General features: G+C 40.3%; 1 pseudogene; it reads right to left on the reverse strand.

The window, feature by feature from the left end:
- Positions 1-12,297: 12,297 nt before the first annotated feature.
- Positions 12,298-13,374, reverse strand: LOC143586281 (senescence-specific cysteine protease SAG39 pseudogene; annotated as a pseudogene).
- Positions 13,375-21,198: the final 7,824 nt, after the last annotated feature.

Genomic DNA, 21,198 nt, shown 5'->3' on the forward strand with positions numbered 1-21,198 from the left:
GCCAAATGCGGTGCCCGGTTTCCAAAACCCAACGACAAACATTTTTGCCGGTTCGGGTTCCCAACCCGTCCCGGAGACCCAACCCGAGGTCGAGTTCGTGCCGGAGACACAACCCGTCCCGGACACCGTAGGCGGTTCGAGCCAACGCGGACGTCCGAGAAAACACGCAAAGAAGCCCGCCGGCGAACCTCGGGTTAAAAAGACGGTGATAGCGTGGAGTATCGACGAGTGCGTACTATGTGCTCGTGTTTGGTGCGCGATATCGGAAGATGCCAAATGCGGTAGGTTTTTAAAATACATATATATTTTTTTAAATTTCTTATAACAAACATTAAACTTGCAATGTTTTTATTTTTTTAGCGAACTATCAAAAAATGGGGGTATTTTGGCACAAAATTAAAGAGTTGTTCCACGAGCTTGGCAGGGACTCACGTCGAGAAAAAGATTCGTTACTGTCGAAATGGGGCGACATAAACACCAAATGCTTGGCTTTCCATACGGTTTTCTCTCGGATGAATCGAAATAGGAGTAGCGGTGTCTCGGACGCGGAAGTCATGGAAAACGCGTTGACAGAGTATCAACATAAGGTCGGGGGGCCTTCAACTACTTTGGCATTTGGAAAGACCTATTGAGGTTTCACCCAAAATGGGGCATGGTGTTGGATGCCGAAGCCGAAGCCGAAGGTGGTCCGCGTAAAAAAAGTCTAAAACATCGTCTTCGGTTGATCCAGACACGCCCCGTTCCGACGCTCGAAACTTCAACTTAAGCGATAACGATGCCGTGAATACTACGGAGATGCCTCGGTCGGGGGGTAAAAGAACCAAGGGCAAAGGAAAGGGGAAAGGGGTCGCTTCGTCGTCGGCAACGGGTTCGAATCCTGAATTGGAAAGTCAATTCAAAGAAATGAACTCTCGACTCCAAGCTTTACACGACCTTGGAACCCAACGACTTCAAGTAAATTTGGACGCCGTCGACCTACTTAGAAGGAATGAAATGGACAAAGACATCGAGGTTTTATCAAATGAGCTAACCGAAGACGACCCGATAGTCCAATCTCTAAAAGCCACTCGACGAGCGAAAATTTTAGAAAAATATAATAAGTTTTAGTTTTATTGGTATTATTTATGTATTTTTTTTAATTTGATGTATTTTTTTTATTTAGTTTTAATTTGGAAGTTTAATGTATTTTTTAATTTTATGTTAATTTATTTAAATGATTTAGTATTTAAAAAAACAAATAAAATTAATATGACTGGGCGCCACGTGGCGCATAATGCCTGGGGGTGGAGAGTTATGACTACAGCCTGTTTTTGTAAAAAACCATAACTCTGACTGGGCGCCACATGACGCATAATGCCTGGAGGTGGAGAGTTATGACTACACATGGTCTAAGACCGCCTGCAACACGGCTTGCAAGTTCCTAGGTGACACCCATTTGTAGGACAAATACAAATGTCTTGTGTTGGGGCCTCACACACATGTTTGAGATACACATCTATACAGTGGCGGATCTAGACTCGAAATCGAGCCAGAGCGTTCAAAATTTTTTTCCCCATATTTAATACAATGTTAACGAAACAAATATAAAGAACACGACAAAAAATAAATTTAAACTAACCGGGTTAACGAACCAACAGTGGCGGATCTAGGTTGGACTGTAAATATCTGCTCTTCGGTTTTTTATAGCTTGAAACCGAGCCATTACATCTTCTTCATCTACTTTATCAAACGTTTCTCTTTCGACCGCACAAACTAAAGCATTGTTCAAATACTCATTACCCATTCGATTGCGCAAATCCGTCTTGATAAGCTTCATTTTAGAGAAACATCTTTCAACGGTTGCAGTTGCAATCGGTAAAACCAATGCTAGCTTCAATATCCGATAAACCAAAGGAAAAGTTGTGTGTTTTCCGGTTTCCACCATTACACGAGCAAGATCACCCATTCCACCAAGTTTTACAAATTTATCATCTTCCTTTAAAGTGTAATAAAAGGTCATAAGATCACCCAGAATACACCCTCTTTCTTTGTTAGTAAAATCATTCGGATACATCTCGGGGCCGCGGTGGTGACGTGGTGTGGAGCCGGCGGTGCTACATTGTGCGATTGGTGGCTGGCTCTGCGCTGCTACAGGGAGGGTGGAAGACTGAAGGTGCGTATGATTTTTTTTTTTTGTTGTGAAAGGTGGGTTAATGGGTGGGTTGGGTTGGGTTAATGGGTGTTTTTGTTTGGGCTTTATCTTTTGATTGGGTTTAAAACATATATTAGTTGGGCTTAAAATCTTAGCCGGAACGTTATTTTTTCCAGCCGTAACGATACACAAAAATCGACCAAAATATTTTTTTACACCACCCGTAAAGATTTGAGTCGTAGCGGAGACTACGGCTCGGCATAAGGTATGTTTGCCCCTGCATCTATAAGGGCACATGCGGGTATGGTGGGCCCATGTAAGGAAAGAACATTTTTGTGTGCTTATATAATGGGTGTTTTGCGGGTATGTAAGCGATAATATGTTTTTTAATTAGAAAAAAACTAATGATGGCTCAAGATACCATGTGAAGAATTGATTATGTGAAAGATCGAAAATTTTTTCTATTAACAAAACCACATATAAATACACAACAGAGGAATAATCTAAGGGATGCAAATTAATAATCACATTAAATACATGATATCTACTTTACTTATGATTGGGAGGGAAAGAATAAATCAAAATGTTTTGACTAGAATCCATGATTTGTGTCTTTTCCTTAATACTGTAATACATTAGCGAGGTCTGGTTTTTCGTTCTTTTTAAGAAAGATCCGGATGGTTTTAAATATGTTCTAATTCTAACAAATGCATTTTAGCAGAAGTTAAAAAAGTTACAGAAATATTGTATTAGGTTTATAGACAATGAGATTATAGTTTCAACATCATTGTGATAATTAGTACATAATAAATATATTTGCATTTTTACAAAGTATAGTATTGCAAAACAATAGCCAGTAATTATCTGATTTCAAGTTGAAGAAACACTAGATGACCGGACAGATTACGGATAATCTTAGGGTTAAGTAGATGTTTCCCACGAGGGTTAGGTCCGACAAAGATGGTTATTCTTCTTGACCTACAAAACAGATACCGTGAGCTCGTCACTGAGAAGGGGGGGTTCCTCCTTGTGACCACCCTCCGGCGTGAGAATCAGACTAGATTGCTCTGAATATAAGTGTATATTGAGAGAAATAGCTAGATAGAATATAAGATAATATCAGATGATATAAGATAATGATACCGTTCCAAGGTGTTGGAGTATTTATAGCCGAAGGTAGGTTTCCAAGCAGGTACGGCCAGCTGTATAATATTCCTTTTCCACCAACTACAGGCTACGCACGTGCCACGATGGGAGTTGGTGAGTAGGCAGCGGTTGATAGTGACATGGCCAGCTGTATAATATTCCTTTTTCACCAACCATGGGCTGTGTACGTGCCACGATGGGAGTTGGTGGGTAGGCAGCGGCTGATAGTGACATATTGTACTAGAGCGTGCTCCTCCTCGTACTGTTGTCGGTGAGCTGTCACCCTGTGATTGGTTCATGGGCTGCTTTGGTCAGATCTTGTCTATTTTGTCCATACCTTGGCAGGTATAGTACAAAAGATCTTCCAGAAGCGTACGGACTGGCTCATTTGGGCGGGAGTATTCCCGCCTTGCTCATTCCTTCCTCATGTGACATTGCTGAAGTGTAAGAGTTAGTGCCTTATGCGTGTAGCCTTACCGTTAGTGCGGGTAGCCTTCCTTCTTGGTATGTACCCACAGCTGCGGGAACAGGTAGGGTACTGTACCAAGGGAGGCTTTCCTGCGGGAACAGCTGGCTTACCGCGTGTAAGGTCTTCATCTCTCTGAGCATGGTAGGTCCTGCGGAACCAGTTGGTCTTTGCGCAGACGTACATTTTCAAGGTGTGTCTTGCGGGTCCAACTGGACTTTGCTGGGACCTATCTCTTCAAGTCCCCCCAGTCCATTGTTCTTCTCATGAGTTGTTAATAAGTGAGGTGAACTTTTGGACTTTAAGCAAGGGGTTTTAAAGAGGGTTTTTGTTTTTTAAGGTTTTCCGTGGGGATTCTTCCCGCAGTTTTCCTAATGTCACTTGCAGAAATTCCCGAATTTTCTGCCTGATCATTGGTTATGATGCGGGTAGGTGTTTAACCCCTTCGCACATCGGGAGCGTTGAGTTTCACTTGCATAGATTCTTCATGAGGTTTTGGTAGTTTTGGACATAGTGATCAGTTATGTTAAACTACCAATTCCATCTTGAAGCTTCAAACAATCTAATTCTCAACGTTCCCGTCATGCGGAGGTGTTATTTCTCTTTCCGCAAGCATGGTCCATAAGATCCTTCTTGGCTTCAATTCCCTGCAAGTGCTAAGTATGTGAAGGGTTTCGCCTTAACACTGTACCCGCACTTGTCTTACGGTTTCTTGTTTCCCAAGGTATTGTTAGCTTCGATTCCCTGCAAGTGCTAAGTATGTGAAGGGTTTCGCCTTGATACTGTACCCGCACTCGTCTTATGGTTTCTCGCTTTCCAAGGTAAGGGGGTATATTCCCTCTTATTTTTGAATCTTTGAATCTTTTTGAAATTCGAAGAGTTGGTGAAAGGATAAGAACAGTCCAAACGGGTGAAGTGACGTTGGCGTCTCCTGACGGTTTCTTCTGACGGTTTCAGGACGTGCAGGAAGTTATGGCGACGTGACAGTATATGGTCATTCCAGACGCTTTTCCAGGCGCGTGGGCGCGAGTTTTCGGGCGCGTGGGCGCGAGTTTTACGGCACGCGTCCTTTCAACAGCTGTTTTCCACGTGTCATAGTTTCATTGCACCTGCGCTTTCACTCTCCTCCGCATTAAATTCATCGCATTCATTGCGATGAGTATATAAAGGGGGAGAGGGTGCATCTTAATTCACACCTTCACTTCACTCTTCTTCTTCTAAACGATTTCCGGCGAATACTCTAACTTTTCCGTCGAGCATTCTCCTGAAATCGTTCTCTTTCTTACCTCAAAAATGTCTTCTACTCATGATCCCGAGGTTACTGCCGAGGAGTCCGATGTATACCTCGAGAATCCGTCATCCACGTCTGATAAGGACGATAAGAGTACTGCTGGCTAGTGCCAGTGTACTCTTTCTGTTGACTTGTATCACTACATCGTCAAGAAGTTCATGCTCGAGCCCTACGAGCCTGAGTTTCCAGAGCCTCACCAGACGGTGTATGATGCCCCTAAGGGCAAGATAGGGGTTTATGCCTCATTCTTCATATATGGGAATCTTAGATTCCCATTAACGAAGTTCGTATACCGTGTTCTGGAGAAACACGGTGTACATTTGACGGAGGTGCACCCGATGGCGATCGCTAAGGTTCGCCACTTTGAATGGGTGTGCCACATTCTGGGCGTCGAGCCCCGTGTCGACCGCCTGATGACCTTCTACTCCTGGAGGTGCATCCAGGGCTGGTATACCTTGGTCACTCGGATCAAGGGTTTGAAGATCTGCGCTACCGAGCGCAGTCTTCGGTCTTGGAAGCGGAAGTTTTTCTACATCTCCACTCACGTCGTCCCCATTGAGATGACGTTCAAGAACGGGAGGTGATGCTTGGGATGGTGATGCTTGGGATGAGCCGGGTATGGAAGGATGCCAGTTCCCTAGCCTTCAAGAACGGGAGGGCGCTCCCTAGCCTTCACGCCTCCAATTACCAAGAGGCGGAATGGTTCGCCAAGATCTCCCAGATCCAGACTCCGGTTTACCGCTTTGCGGAGTCTGGGATGGTGATGCTTGGGATGAGCCGGGTATGGAAGGATGCCAGTTCCCTAGCCTTCAAGAACGGGAGGGCGCTCCCTAGCCTTCACGCCTCCAATTACCAAGAGGCGGAATGGTTCGCCAAGATCTCCTAGATCCAGACTCCGGTTTACCGCTTTGCGGAGTCTGGGATGGTGATGCTTGGGATGAGCCGGGTATGGAAGGATGCCAGTTCTGAGACTCCGCAAGTACCCATCATCCTCGAATACGGTTTGACCTCTACTCCTTACGGTATGCTCTGTCTTATGTGCTGATTTAGGGTTTTTCTTCTAACTGTTTTTCTTTTTGTTTCAGAGGGGAATGACTTACAATCGCTTCTGCATCCGCGGGAGGCTGGTGGTCCCACCCGGCTGGGTACTCGTGATCTTGAATAGAGAACGAGTTGCCCATCTTGGAGCAGACGGCGGACAGATTCGTGGAGGTCTACCCGTCGGGCCACGAGATTTTGAGCGCCAAGCGGCCAGGTAAGGGATTCTTTAATCCTCGCCCTCTGCATGCTCAGACTTCTGCTCGAGTTCCTCTAATTTTGTCATCTTTTGATGAGGAATCCGCAGATGGGCCTTTCTTCGTGAGGAAGAAGAAAGCTGCCGCCGTGAAGGGCAAGGCGAAGGTTACCTCCGCCGTCGACCTAGGAAATCAGTCTGACTCCGAGACTGAAAGCGAGGAGGCGGCGGGGAACCCTGGTGGTGGTGAGACAATTGTTTCGGAGGTTGAGACAGCTGTCACCTCCGAGCAACCAAGTTCTACGACGGTGACTGGCGTGAAGAGGCCAGTTCCATCGGGTTCATCCCCACCCGTCAGAACTTTCAAGATTAAGAAAACCCGTAAGTGTAATTTTATTTACCTTTCTCGCATTTCTTTCCGCCGTTGTTTATAATATTTTGTTTTCATGCAGGAGTGGATGCAACTGCATTCCAAAGTGGTGCGGGAAGAAGCAGTTCTGGACCCACGACGGTAGGTTTGGTCAACCTATCCGAGGCGATGACCCAGGCGGCTGCGCCTGTTTCAAGTGTTGGTTCAGTTGCTCATCCCGTTGAGTCAACTGTTCCAATTGTGACGTCATCTCCGCCGGCTGTCAGTGCCATCTTCACTGCATCCTTCACTGAGCCGGCGGTGATTTTTTCTGCGGGCTCCTCCGCAGCGGCAGCCACGGTTGTGAGTTCACCTCCAGTGAGTTCACCTCCGATGGTCTCTACCGCGACGGCTTCTACCATGCCTCCTCCGGCACCGGCGACTACCTCGTCCATGGCCGGTTCATCAGGTATGTTCAGGGTTGGGGCTTCTAGCCAATCTTTGCCTCCTTCCCATCTCCCTGACCTCTTGGATGGATATCCCTTAGGTTCGGGCGATGGGTTTGGTGGCTACCGGCCTGTTGTCGACCCTACAGGTGCGTGGGGTTATTTTGGCCTATTATCTATTTTTATCATTTTTTCCTAACTGTTTTTTGTTTTTGCAGTTTCGGATTCCAATGAGGTGTATGTTCCACGGTGGAACATCCGCCGGGGAACAACCCTTCGAACGGCTGTGGATTGCGTCGAATGGGCGCGCCATGCCGCCCCAAGCGGTGCGTTGGGGGAGGCAATGGCTAGCTACCAGGAGGGTAGGCTAACCAATAAGCTCCGAATTCTCCTTGCTCGGATGCAGTCGCGCGTCGAGTTGCTTTGTCGTGAAAACGACAAGTTAAAGACGGCGCGTAGCCTGGAAGTGGCTCAGGCGCGGGCATTGCGGGAGGAGAATAGGAGGCTTGCTGCTACTGCTGCAGAGAAGGAGAAGGCCTACAAGGGCCTTGAGGTCGAGGTTCAGGCCAGGCATGAGGCCCGTTCCAAGACTACCCAAGCTGTTAACGAACAGCTTAGATTGGCCAAGGAAACTGCGCGGAACGCGACCGAGAGGGCCACCAAAGCTGAAGCCTTTGCTGAGCCTCTGCGCACTGAAAACGAAGAGCTTAAAGCCAAATTAAAAAAGCTCCAGCAGGCTCATGATGCTTTGGCGTTAGAAGATGCCAAGAAGCTCCAAGAGCTCCTGGATCAGAAGGGTATGCTTGACCGCACTGAGCGTAAACTGAAGGGTGTTGAAGAGGCTGCTGCTAAGGATGTGTTGTTTGCCAACCTTAACAAAAATGAAGCCGAACGCACCCGTGATCAAGCTCAAGCTGCCCTCCAAGAAGCTCTGATCACCAAGGAATGGCTTCTACGAGAAGCGTTGTCGCAGGTATGCGTAGTTCATAATTTATTTACGCTTTTCTTTATACTTAGAAAAGTTTTTGATACATATATTTTTATTTTGTAGGTTGTGCATCGGATTGTTACGAACACATCATATGACGATGCTATGAGTGCAGCCCTCAACGCTTCTCATGAGGATTGGGAGAAAGCTGGTTTTCTGCTTGGTCTAGGATTTGCTGAGAAGGGCATTCCGCCTTCCAACTTTCCTTTGCATGATGTAGACACTAAAGCTGCCTACGATCAAGCCGTGAACCAATACACTGCCTTCCCGCATCCGGTGGTGGAGAAGGTGAACGAGATTGCTGCTGCTGATGATGGGCTAGCTATTCTCAAAGCTTTCCTTGAACCGCCACAGCCAACTGATGGTGCGGGTTCAAGTGGGTTTGGAGGGAGTGGTCCTGAAGTTTAAACCTTGAGATCCCTTCCCACCGTTAGGATAGATTTACATTTCTGTAGGCGGGTAGATACCTGGCCATTCTTGTAATGTTTGAATTTTTTATGAAATATAAATGTTTGTGCGGGTGGGACCGTCACTTTCAGTTAATGACTTGCTTTATAAACGTTATATGACTTGCTCATGCATATTATAGTTTAATTTAGCAATTTTCCAAGTGTTTTGAATAAGTTAACCTTTCGACGCGTGGTTGTCAATAGGTTAGTGTTCAGTTTCCTCTATCATGATTGTGCGGGTAGGACCGTCGCTTTCCTTTAGGATGACCAAACTTCACCTATAACTGACATGCGTGAAGGTTTTCCTCATCTTTTTAGAAATTTTCTAAGTGTTTTGAATAAGTTAACCTTTCGATGCGTGGTTGTCAATAGGTTAATGTTCAGTTTCCTCTATCATGATTGTGCGGGTAGGACCGTCACTTTCACTTAGGATGACCAAACTTCACCTATAACTGACCTGCGTGAAGGTTTTCCTCATCTTTTTAGAAATTTTCTAAGTGTTTTGAATAAGTTAACCTTTCGATGCGTGGTTGTCGATAGGTTAATTTTCAGTTTCCTCTATCATGATTGTGCGGGTAGGACCGTCACTTTCATTTAGTGGGATGACCAAACTTCGCCTATAACTGACCTGCGTGAAGGTTTTTCTCATCTTTTCCTTAGAAATTTTTACCGTTTTTTGTGTTTATGCGGGTTTTGCCGCATTCCACACGCAACGACTTACTTTCCCACTTATTTATGCGGTGAATACCGGCATATCAGTGTGGTCAGATCATAAGTAAATGTAAGACTATCAGCGTCAATGTGATAAGGAGAATCATTTCCATTAGAAGTGGCTCTAGGCCTTTTCTTTACAAGTTTGGAATTGATCTACATGCAGCCTGTGTAATTTAGCTCCCTTCCATGTTCTTGGGATGGGGGTGTTATCGAGCCTTTCGAGCCGATATGCGCCTGGTTCGGAATCTCGTTGTTTACGCAGTATGTAGTCTCCAACATTGAAGCTGCAGTTTCATCCGTGTTTTCCCCAACTGGGGTTCTACACGCATTAGCCTGCTTAGCGTCCATTACGCCACGAGGTGTGTGAGTTTCCCATCTCTGATGAATGCTTCGACGACGTCCTTCAAGGATACGCATTCCTCCGTGGTGTGGCCTTTTGTCCTGTGGAAGTCACAGGATTTGCTTTGATCAGCGTTTAGACGCTGTCGGATTATTGGAGCCTCTGGCCATGGGAGCCTCTCAGTGGCAAATATCTCGGTGACGCTTTTGGTGAGTGGCGTCCATCTGGAGTTCCGGTTCGATGACTGCATGTTATCCCTTCCGCCTAACCGAGGGTGCGAGCCAGATGAGGTGTCAAAGTTTACCCTTGACTGCCAAATACCAAGCTTCCTCTTTTGTTTTGTCGGGCGGTAAGGACGTTGTTTTCTCTTGTTTTCTGAGTGTAGAGGTTTGTGCTCTGGGGAAGATCTCTACCCAGTTGCTTTTCCGTTTCCGCGAAGCGTTTAACTGCTGTCATGATGGCATCCCACGTGGATGGCATGCCATCTTTACCAGTCAAGGTGCGGATGAGCTCTGGGTCTTCCGCGCCCTGGATGAAAGCAGCGCGAACAAGATCTCCGCTAATAGTGCCCAGACTTAGCTTCTTTGAATTGAAGCGCGTGATGAAGTCTAGTAAAGACTCATCTTCCTCTCGGATGCAGTTGAGGATCGTCCATTGCTCTTCGGTATACTTTCTTTGTTGACTGAAGTGTTGGCTGAACTTCTGCTGGAAGTCTGCCCAATCGTAGATGTGGTGGACCGGTAGACGGTCAAACCATGCTCTGGCTGCCCCAACAAGCGTCATTTGGAACATGTAACACCACGTGGGTTCCGTCCAATTGCTGACGGTTGCCCCCGCTATGAATCTGTTCAAATGATCGTCTGGGTCAGATATGCCATCATAGGTGCCTATGTTGGACATCTGTTTGGCACTTTTCGGGGCAATTACTTCCGCAATGTCCCTTGCAAATTTGGACGTTCCCGCATTTGCAACAGTTGGTCTGAAGGTTTTAGAGAAGTCACGTGGGTTTCCACCCGCGTTTTTTGGTTTAAAGGTTTCTCTAAAATTTCTTCTCTGGTGGAAATCTGCTTGTTTACGCTTCCCTTTCGCCATATGGCGCGGGTTTGCGTCACTGTCAGATTCATCCCAATCTTCATCATACTCGCACTCATTACTCATGTTGAGCTGTTGTCGAGTGTTTCTGAACTCGTCATTGGCCTGTTGGAGTGAACGTAAACGTTCATCCAACTCGGCTTGGAATTCTCTTTGACGTGCCCCCGCCCAAGCTTTAACTTGGTCTAATGTTTGGCGGGGGATCCTCGTCTGTTTTTCCACCTGGGTATCGATGAATCTCAGGGGAAGATTGTTTACTGCACTTTCCCCGGCTTGGGTAACCGGGGTAGTGTTCGTAACATTCGTATACTGGCTGGTGTTCCTCCCAGTGGCTGGGGTTGTGGTTACCGGAGTTTCTTGGTTACCCGGTGGCTTTGGCATCGGAGTAACGTTAACCATCTTTCCAGAAGTTTGAAAAAACTGAAAAAAGGAAGATTAAGTTCTAGCTTAATGCACGGATGGCGCCAATGAAGAAAAACTAGATGACCCCGGCAGATTACGGATAATCTTAGGGTTAAGTAGATGTTTCCCACGAGGGTTAGGTCCGACAAAGATGGTTATTCTTCTTGACATGCAAAACAGACACCGTGAGCTCGTCACTGAGAAGGGGGGGGGGGGTTCCTCCTTGTGACCACCCTCCGGCGTGAGAATCAGACTAGATTGCTCTGAATATAAGTGTATATTGAGAGAAATAGCTAGAGAGAAGATAAGTTAATATCAGATGATATAAGATAATGATACCGTTCCAAGGTGTTGGAGTATTTATAGCCGAAGGTAGGTTTCCAAGCAGGTACGGCCAGCTGTATAATATTCCTTTTCCACCAACTACAGGCTACGCACGTGCCACGATGGGAGTTGGTGAGTAGGCAGCGGCTGATAGTGACATGGCCAGCTGTATAATATTCCTTTTTCACCAACCATGGGCTGTGTACGTGCCACGATGGGAGTTGGTGGGTAGGCAGCGGCTGATAGTGACATTTTGTACTAGAGCGTGCTCCTCCTCGTATTGTTGTTGGTGAGCTGTCACCCTGTGATTGGTTCATGGGCTGCTTTGGTCAGATCTTGTCTATTTTGTCCATACCTTGGCAGGTATAGTACAAAAGATCTTCCAGAAGCGTACGGACTGGCTCATTTGGGCGGGAGTATTCCCGCCTTGCTCATTCCTTCCTCAGGTGACATTGCTGAAGTGTAAGAGTTAGTGCCTTATGCGTGTAGCCTTACCGTTAGTGCGGGTAGCCTTCCTTCTTGGTATGTACCCACAGCTGCGGGAACAGGTAGGGTACTGTACCAAGGGAGGCTTTCCTGCGGGAACAGCTGACTTAATGCGTGTAAGGTCTTTATCTCTCTGAGCATGGTGGGTCCTGTTGAACCAGTTGGTTTTTGATCAGACGTACCTTTTCAAGGTTTGTCTTGCGGGTCCAACTGGACTTTGCTGGGACCTACCTCTTCACAAGTAATGTAACTTTTATTACATACTCAAAAGTAAAACATAATAAGACAACTAGTAATATAATTCTAGCTTTCTTGGAATAATAAGTTACTAAACTACATTGCCAGTTTGATCTTAACTAAGAACTCAATGTTCATATTAGTTCACTACAAAGTTGTCAGGGCCGTTGGTGACACTTGAGCGTATATAATTTACAGACGATTAAGCTGTCGGGTAAGATGCTCGCATGGCAATTCCACACATTCCTTCCGGAAAATCCACATCCCGCTGAATCATTCCAAAACCATTATGACCCCAACCAGGGCCCCACGAGTTCTTCACTAACCTATACTTTATGCCCTCATGTGTTCCATACCCGACTATTGTAACATCATGTGTTAAATTTGTTCCACAATGTGTTGTTAAAACACCGCTTGAGTAGTACCCGAATTCCTCACAATATGCATCTATTGACACAGATACCGGTTGTTTGGAGACAGCTATCAGCAGTGCTGTTTCATTGTTGGTTGATACCATTTCATAACCACTGATGGTGGTTGCCCGAACTGCCTCGTTAACCGTGTTGCATGATTCATTAGCTGCATTGTAGGGGTAGCCGGATTCGGTATTTATCCCAGTTTTAGCAATATAATCAAAGGCATTTTCTTTAAATCCTCCTAGACATCCTCCACTTCCATTCCGGTTACAACCTACAAGCTGCTGCTCGGATAGTGACAATAGTTTGCCTGTTGTAATGTAAGTAATTCCTTCGACAGCAGAGATTGTCGAAAACGCCCAACAATTTCCTGTTAAACACATTACACGAATTAAATAAAAACAAGATTTTTTCTAAATTTTTTGTTGATCAGACTTACCACATCCAAATTGTTGCTTGACTTGTGTGACCGCACCTTCCTCCCTCTAGTCCAAACTATCTGGCACTTCACTCACATTTTCATATTTAAAAGATGTTGATAGAGGAAACTTCAAATCATGGGGATCTTTGTGCCCATGATAGGCCTTGACTTCGTCCTTCGTCAGGTCCGCAAATTGGTTAATAGCCAGCTTGAATGAACGATCTCCGAACGAGTTGAATGACTCTATGAATTCGACATTTTTCCTGAATATTTCGAGGCGCATTTCCTTCTCTGCATATGTATCGTATACACGACCATGTTCAGCCATCCAGAGATCATGCTTCTCTGATATGACTGCATCGTTTAGAGTTCGTGATGTTACTTGACACACAAACAACCCAACGATTAGAAGGACATAAGGAATTGGTACGGACAAACCCATGGATTACTGTTGTTACTACTAATTTTGTTATAATTGAGAGGTGTACATTAATCTGTGTAAGGTACCCTTTATATACTAGTACAAATGAGTTTTCCCTTCGTAATCATTCTGGTCATTTTAAGGAAAGATCATGTACGTTTAATTGATAATATTTTCGGAATCATTGTTAACATTTGATAGTCATTATCACATGGAATGTTTTTAATTTAACTTACGTTACTTATAGGTTACCTAAGGTGATGATATTTTTCCACAAATAAACCCTGAAACGTACAATATTATTCCAAGTATAGATCATTCCTTTAGTTAGAAACTTAGAGCTAAAGTAAAAAGCCTGCAGTTATTGATCTGATTTGATGCCTGATCAATGAATAATAAATACGGCATGGAGATCCTACGTCTTTATAAACATTTTTATCAATAAAATCATATCGTGTAGGATCTATATTTGGCAGATTAATTTATATAAGAACAAGTTATATGGTTTCTAAAGTTGCTTATATTACACACATTATGAATTTATGATCACATCATTACTACCGGGACCAATGAGACGTTATCATTTGTAGATATAGCTGGCTATGTGGAACTCGTTCAAGAGAGAGATAGTAAATATATCACGAGTGTCGGTAACGTAGACTGTAGACATTACTGAAAACCCTACGCATTTGCTTAAGTTATATAAATATTTCTGTAACAGAATTATTTCACGCATAAGAAGGTAAAAATGAGATTAAAATGGACAAATAGTACCTATGTTGAAGTCATAATTCAATATTTTGGGAATAAGTGGTACTGTTAGAATAAAGCTGTTTGAAAGTGTTGACGTATAGGAGCGATTTGTCTTCGCTGATGTTCAATTTAGTATAATAGTGTAGACTGTAGAGCAAACAAACAATAAGATTATTCTTTGTTCCTGATTGTTTCTTGTGATCGACTGTAGTTCATGGTGTGGAATATGGATTTGTTTAATGGAGCAGCAATGATGCGGAGCTATACAAGAAAAAATCATTGGATTTGAGGATAATATTGTAAGTAGTAATCATAGTATGGATTTAAGGATAATTATTCATTCTATATTGACTTAACCAAAGTAATACCACTTTTTGTGACATGATGCAGATCTTAACAAGTGAGTGATGTGAAAGAAAGTGCCAATATACATAAGAAATATATGCACATAATTGGTCTAATGAAGTCAACAAAGCATGGCGGAGTGGAAAGTTTAGAAGTCAACGGTGACAATTATAGAAAGAAAGAAGTTTATATATATATATATATATATATATATATATATGAGATGGTTCAAGAGAGAAATGAAATTACAACGAGAAGTGCGAGAAATCTATCAGAACCATTGATTATGTATAATCAATGACTTGTAATAGAAATGACACTTTTGCAATTACTTGGACATATTTTTAAGATCATTTTAAGTAAAAAGGGTTAATTTGTCATTTGTGTGGGACTTAATTAACCTCGTTAAATGGAGTTTTCTTTTCTAGCCAAAGTATCTTGATCAATTATATCAACCCTAATTAATTATTAATTTCCTTTTTTCAATATTTTTCTTTATTTTATTTAATGAAATTGGTTTGTATTTAACCTGGAATTTTATTTCGTTGACTTCTACACTATTGTGAATGATAAAAAATATATTTATACGGCTAACATTGTTTAAATGTATATATTGTGAAACATAGATTTTGTGAATAACCCTACATTGAAATCCAAGGCCTACACTACAGTAGGTACCCATTCATTAATTGTAAAGACTAAATGAAACTTTTAGTGTAGCTTAAAACAATTGATATCTTATTTATGTGTGACTATTATGTTGTGTAGCTAGGACATATGTGACTGGTGTAGGTTAATATATTTACGTTGTGTATGGAACTTATGGGTTGTGTATGATATAATTTGTTCATGGTGTATGGTATAATTTATTCATTTTATTTTCACATATGCAACTTAGTCAATGTCTACATAAATAAAACTTTTAATGTAGGTTAAAAACAATTGATATATTGTTTGTGTAGTATGTGCAATGGTGTGTAGTAATGAAAGACAATATTTTGTTTGTGATATATAGAGTCTGTGCAGGATACATATATACATGTCCGTGGTTTGGGATATAACAATTTGTGTATGATCCATAAGTTGTTGGGTAGGAAAAAAAAGTGATGCGAATATTTACGAATTAATAAAAGAACAATAATATTTTTTAAATTTAATTAACAAATAAAGAATTAAAAAAATAAATGTATGTAGGATGTGTATTGTACTGTGTTTCGGTTTGATGATATGTGGTATTTTTGAATGGTGTAGGTTTATGTCGCTTAATATGAATAATTTGTGTATGTTATTATATTAAGTGTAGGCAATAGTATTACGATATATGTTTGTGGCATTTCTAAATATAGGTTCGTAATATGGTTTGTGTAAGTTAATATAATTATATGTCTAAATTATTAGTATGGTCTATGTAAGTTGCTAGATAAAAATTAACATGAAGCAATAATAAGGACTATATTCTAAGATTTATTAATATACGCATAATCAACAAAATTCGAATGAAATGTTCATGGATAAGCCCATCGTATTTGTTGTATATTAATATGGATATTCAATCAATCGAACAGGGGATACATATAAATATTTGAAAACGAAATAATTTTGCAGCATATTGATTATCTTTCAGGGTATGGATAATCAACAAAATTGCATTTCAAACGACCGATATGGGCCAGTGTGATTATTTGGATAATCATTGTATTTAATTTGATAAAACATAAAAAAAATGATTCAGATTTAGTGTGAATTTCATATGGAAATCGACTAAGTATTAAAAAGAGAAGATAACTCTTATAAAAACAATTTAAAAATAAATTGTATAGTTTTCCTAAATAATTATTAGTTACTAAGTATAAACAAATAATTATTTTACTACTTTACCTCTATGATTAAAATAAATAAAAAAAGAAGAGAAATTGTGATTGTTTGGATCCATTTCACACACTTCTCCCATTAATTTCATTTCTCTCTTGAACTTAAACCTCTCTCTATCTCTCTCTCTCTATATATATACACACACACATATATATATATTGAATCTTGCTAACTGTCCGATTTATACTTTATATGCTTGCATATACAGCTCTTTCTTACTAATATCATCTTCGGTTTAACACCACCTAAATGAGATGGCTGATATTGTGGAGCTAAGTTAAGAGCTGGCCGAGCTATATTTATTTTGGCTTTATTTATAGAGAGATTTACAGTTTTCGTCCTTGGAATTGGTACGGACAAACCCGTGGAATATTGTTGTTGTGACTAATGTTTTGTTATAATTGAGAGGTGTTAATTAATATGTCTGAAAATTTAATCTTTGTAATCATTCTAGTCATTTTAAGGAAAGACATGTAAGTTTAACATTTGATAGTCATTATAATATGGAATGTTTTTAATACAACTTACGTTACTTAAGGTTACTTTAGGTGATGGTAGTTTTAAACCATGAAACAATATTGTTTCAATTATAGATCATTCCTTTAGTTAGGGGTGTGCACAGTTCGCTCCAGTTATTAACATTAACCTAACTTAACTGACAGGTTATCGGTTCCGTTCGATTAATTTCGGTTAATAACCAATATTAAACTTGAGCTGAAATTTTGCTTAAAAATATATGAAGTGAATGTTTAAATACATGAAATGAATAATAACTACATGAAATAAAGATATAAATATATGAAATTGAGATATTAGTACATGAAATGGAGATTTAAATACATGAAAATGATAGTATTTAACTATTAATACATATGATATATGAAATCGAGGGAAAAAGACTTGAAAATATTAAAAAAATAAAGAGTTCGGTTCGGTTAATTTCGGTTAATTCGGTTTTCAGTTATATCGGTTCGGTTTCGTCGGTTTCGGTTCGGTTTCGGTTAAGGATTCGGTTATTGCTCACCCCTACCTTTAGTTGGAGAGAAAAAAACCCGGCGGTTATTAATCCGATCTACCTAAGTCTTTATAAACATTTTTATCAATAAAATCATATCGTGTTAGATCTTTATTTGGCACTAGCTTGAGGCCTGTGTATTACACGGGTAATTGATGAAAATTTTAAACTTTAATCATTAAGTGAAATACAGTTAACAAAATGATCATATATTTTATATAGTTACAATTTACATTAAAATTACATAAATTACATAACTAAGATTACAAAAATATGTTCCGAATAGGTAAAACCTTAATTTCTTGTACACCACATTTGTGATTTGTGATTGTATTGGTTGGTAAACATTGTTTCACAAATTAAAATTTTTAGTTCATGCATGCTTGTAACTCTTGATAAAGTAACATATAGGTATGCTTATAACTCTTGATATAGTCACGTATAGTTTTCAGTTTGACAAATAAGATTCTTTAAGTACATACCAACCCTAGATAAAGGATAATAGATCCATGAAACTAACAAAAAAATATTCATACACGTTAAATATCATAAATTTTAATCAATTATTATAACGTTATTTGAGATCATATGCTCATGTCTTTTCCAAAAATATGATTAACAAAAAACCAGATTACATTTGCTTTGATGGTATAGTCATCCTTATAAACTTAGAATAGATAGATTTGTATAAGAACAACTGAACATGTTATATGGTTTCTAAAGTTGCTTGCATGCATTTAAACATATTATGGTCACATCATTACTACACGATGAAGCATACTCATTTATAGACCTAGCTATCTCAAAACTCTTTTAAGAGATACAGTAATTATGTAACAATTGTATTCATAATTACTAAATAAGGAGTGTTATTGTCATTACTCATTAGTATAAAGCATGTTCAGAGTCTTGTTAAGTATTTGCAAAGGTAGAAGGGTCTAGTATATATGTATGAAAAGTTAGAAACTGATTTACAGTAAGGGTTAGATGTATGCTGACATTTCAATGAAACATTGTATCGGTTGATTGATTTTATATACCCATCGAAATCCATGTAAATAAATAGATTGATATCAAGAAAGTTATTTGTTTCTCAAATTCATTTGATTGCTCTTTAATATACCAACAATTAAATTCACAGCACATGTTACAAACCTTGAGAAGTAAGAAAGCAATCGATCAAGAAGTGGCAACGGGTTTGGACTAAAATCAGTAGCAATAATCAAACCATAAATTCTATGAAGCCGTTCGGGACCCCAACCTCAGACTTCGGTTTTATTCGAATTTACTATGATGTAACCTCCTCATAATCATACATGTTTTGTTAGGGACGTATATGAGAATATGCGAGATCTTATGGACCTTGTTTGAGTAGAAAAATGGACCCCTATATATAAAATTGTTTTTAAAAAAGAAACCAAAATATAATCCATTCATCAGCCTATTTAGGCTAAAAACAAAAAAAAAGTTTTATTCTTTAAATTATCCGAATTTAAATAGGTTTTTATTTTATATTTTTATAGTTGAGTTTTAAGTTTAGTTGTGGGCTTTTGTTAAATAAACATAATAAATTAACATGAAAAGTGTTAATTTTGGTGTGAAACAAAGAAAAGTGTTAATATATATATATATATACATAGGTATATGTATCACGGGGATGGATCTTGCGAGAAGTGATATTACAGCGAGAAGTGCGAGAAGTGAAGGTGTAACTCCATTAATCCTTAATTTCACTCTCTTTCTTAGGATGTTACATACATATATGTAGGTTGGTTGTATTTATGTTTTAGCTACCACATTTAAACCTACCTACGCACATTTACATGCGTACCTACACACATTCAAACCTACCTACACACATACAAACGTACCGAACCACATTAAAACCTACATACCTACACACATACAAACATACATACACATATATAAAAATACGTACCTAGACACATACATACGCATCTGCACAATAAGAAAAGGGAGTGAAAATAGAGATTAATGGAGTTACACATTCACTTCTCACACTTCTTGCTGTAAAAAAACTTCTGAAATGATCCAATACCTATGTACCACTAGCTAAATAAAAAGAGAAGAAGTTTTGATGAATTGGTGTGAAAGAAAAAAATGTGTGAGTGCAAAGGTTCGAATACCAATTGCAGTCAGTGCGGAGAACCAGCTAAACCACATAATATTTTTGGTTTACTTGCGTTTGTATAAACTTTATGTATAATTAGGCTCCTAAAATTTTTGTTGGCTTTTGCGATGGCACAGCCCGAAAATGCCATGGGCCATCCCTGTGTTTCATGCCACTCCACTGCCGCTCTAGGATCTCTCTTCCAATCCCACTTTCATTGTATGCATGATCCAACTTTTGAATAACAATCCACAAATTTTAAAATTTTTCTTTGCAAGTTTGAAAATGTTTTTTTTTTCACCCGAACTTAGCCCTCCATTTTGCCAACAAGGCCATATTAGTATCCTTAATCGCCCCCAAACCTAGCCCTCCATACTCCTTAGAAGCCAACATTTCTGCCATGCGACCCATCTAGTTTTTTCCCATTAATTATTCGTCGAGCCCCAAAAATAATTCTGTCTAATACCTTCGAGGGAGCCTTTTATAGTGAAAGGAAACACGACCTGCAAAAGAAGGAAACTTTTGTTTCCAATTAGATAGTTTGGAACTATAATGGTCATTGAGCACTAATAGGTAGACCTAACTAAGTGAATGTGAATTCACACACCCGGCACCTCAAAACCTCGGCCGATTGGATAATATCTTCATCCGGTACACAAACTCCAAAATATAGTTTTTATTCAAATTAACTTTTAGTCCTAAAGCAATGAAAAACATCTCATAATACAGTTGATGTTTTTTAGGTTATGATCTGGCCATTTTGATACAAACATCACAATATCACATCATTCGCATAACAGAGATGCAAAGTTTAGACATGAAAACCTCCAAAGTTTCCATGGCTATGATAAATAAAAAGATGCATGAGGGTCGCCTTGACGAATACCTGTTGGTATGAAGAGCAGATTGAAAGGTAAGGAATATAATTGAAGCAAAGAATTCAAAGATGAAGTTTTTGGAATTAATTGGATGATCTCACAAATAGCACGTAGACTACAATATAAAAAAAGAACCCTAGAACTAGTCTTATGAAACTAACGTAAACTTCCTAAAGACTAGGACTATGAAACAGACTGGCCCATTGGCCTCTTATTCAAAACAAATAACATATGCAAAAATAAAATAAACGTGCATGACCAATTAATTCATCTTTTCTAGACGGGTTTGGGTCATTCTTCAGTATCCTTACTTGAGCCAAACTCCCTGACTCCAAGTTGATGCCGAAAATACACAAATTTTTCTCTTGATAAAGCTTTAGTCAGCACATCAGCAAGTTATTGGTTTGTGTTGCAATACTTTAACTTCACAACATCTTGTGCTACCATATCTCGAACAAAGTGATGCTTTAATTCAATATGTTTTGATCTACCATTGAGAACCAGATTCTTACTCAGATTGATTGCTGAAACATTGTCACAATAGATTGTTGTAGCTCCTCCCTGATGTAGATCGAGATCAACTAACATCCTTCTTAGCCCTATGGCTTGACACGTTGCTGCAGTGGCCGATGTGTATTCGGCCTCGGTACTCGATAAAGCCACAATTGCTTACTTCTTTGAACTCCAACTAACAGCTTCGCTTCCAATAGAAAACATATGCGGATATACTCTTCCTATCATCCAAACAACTTGCCCAATCGCTGTCCGAAAAAACCGCATAATTCAACCTTGGTTCCTTTTTTGTACCAAATACCATAGCCCAGGGTTCCGTTAACATACTTTAAAATCTT

This window comes from Bidens hawaiensis, unplaced genomic scaffold (assembly GCF_021521415.1).
Source record: "Bidens hawaiensis isolate Kalapana, Puna unplaced genomic scaffold, B.hawaiensis_p1.1 tig00034602_1, whole genome shotgun sequence".
NCBI lineage: Eukaryota > Viridiplantae > Streptophyta > Magnoliopsida > Asterales > Asteraceae > Bidens > Bidens hawaiensis.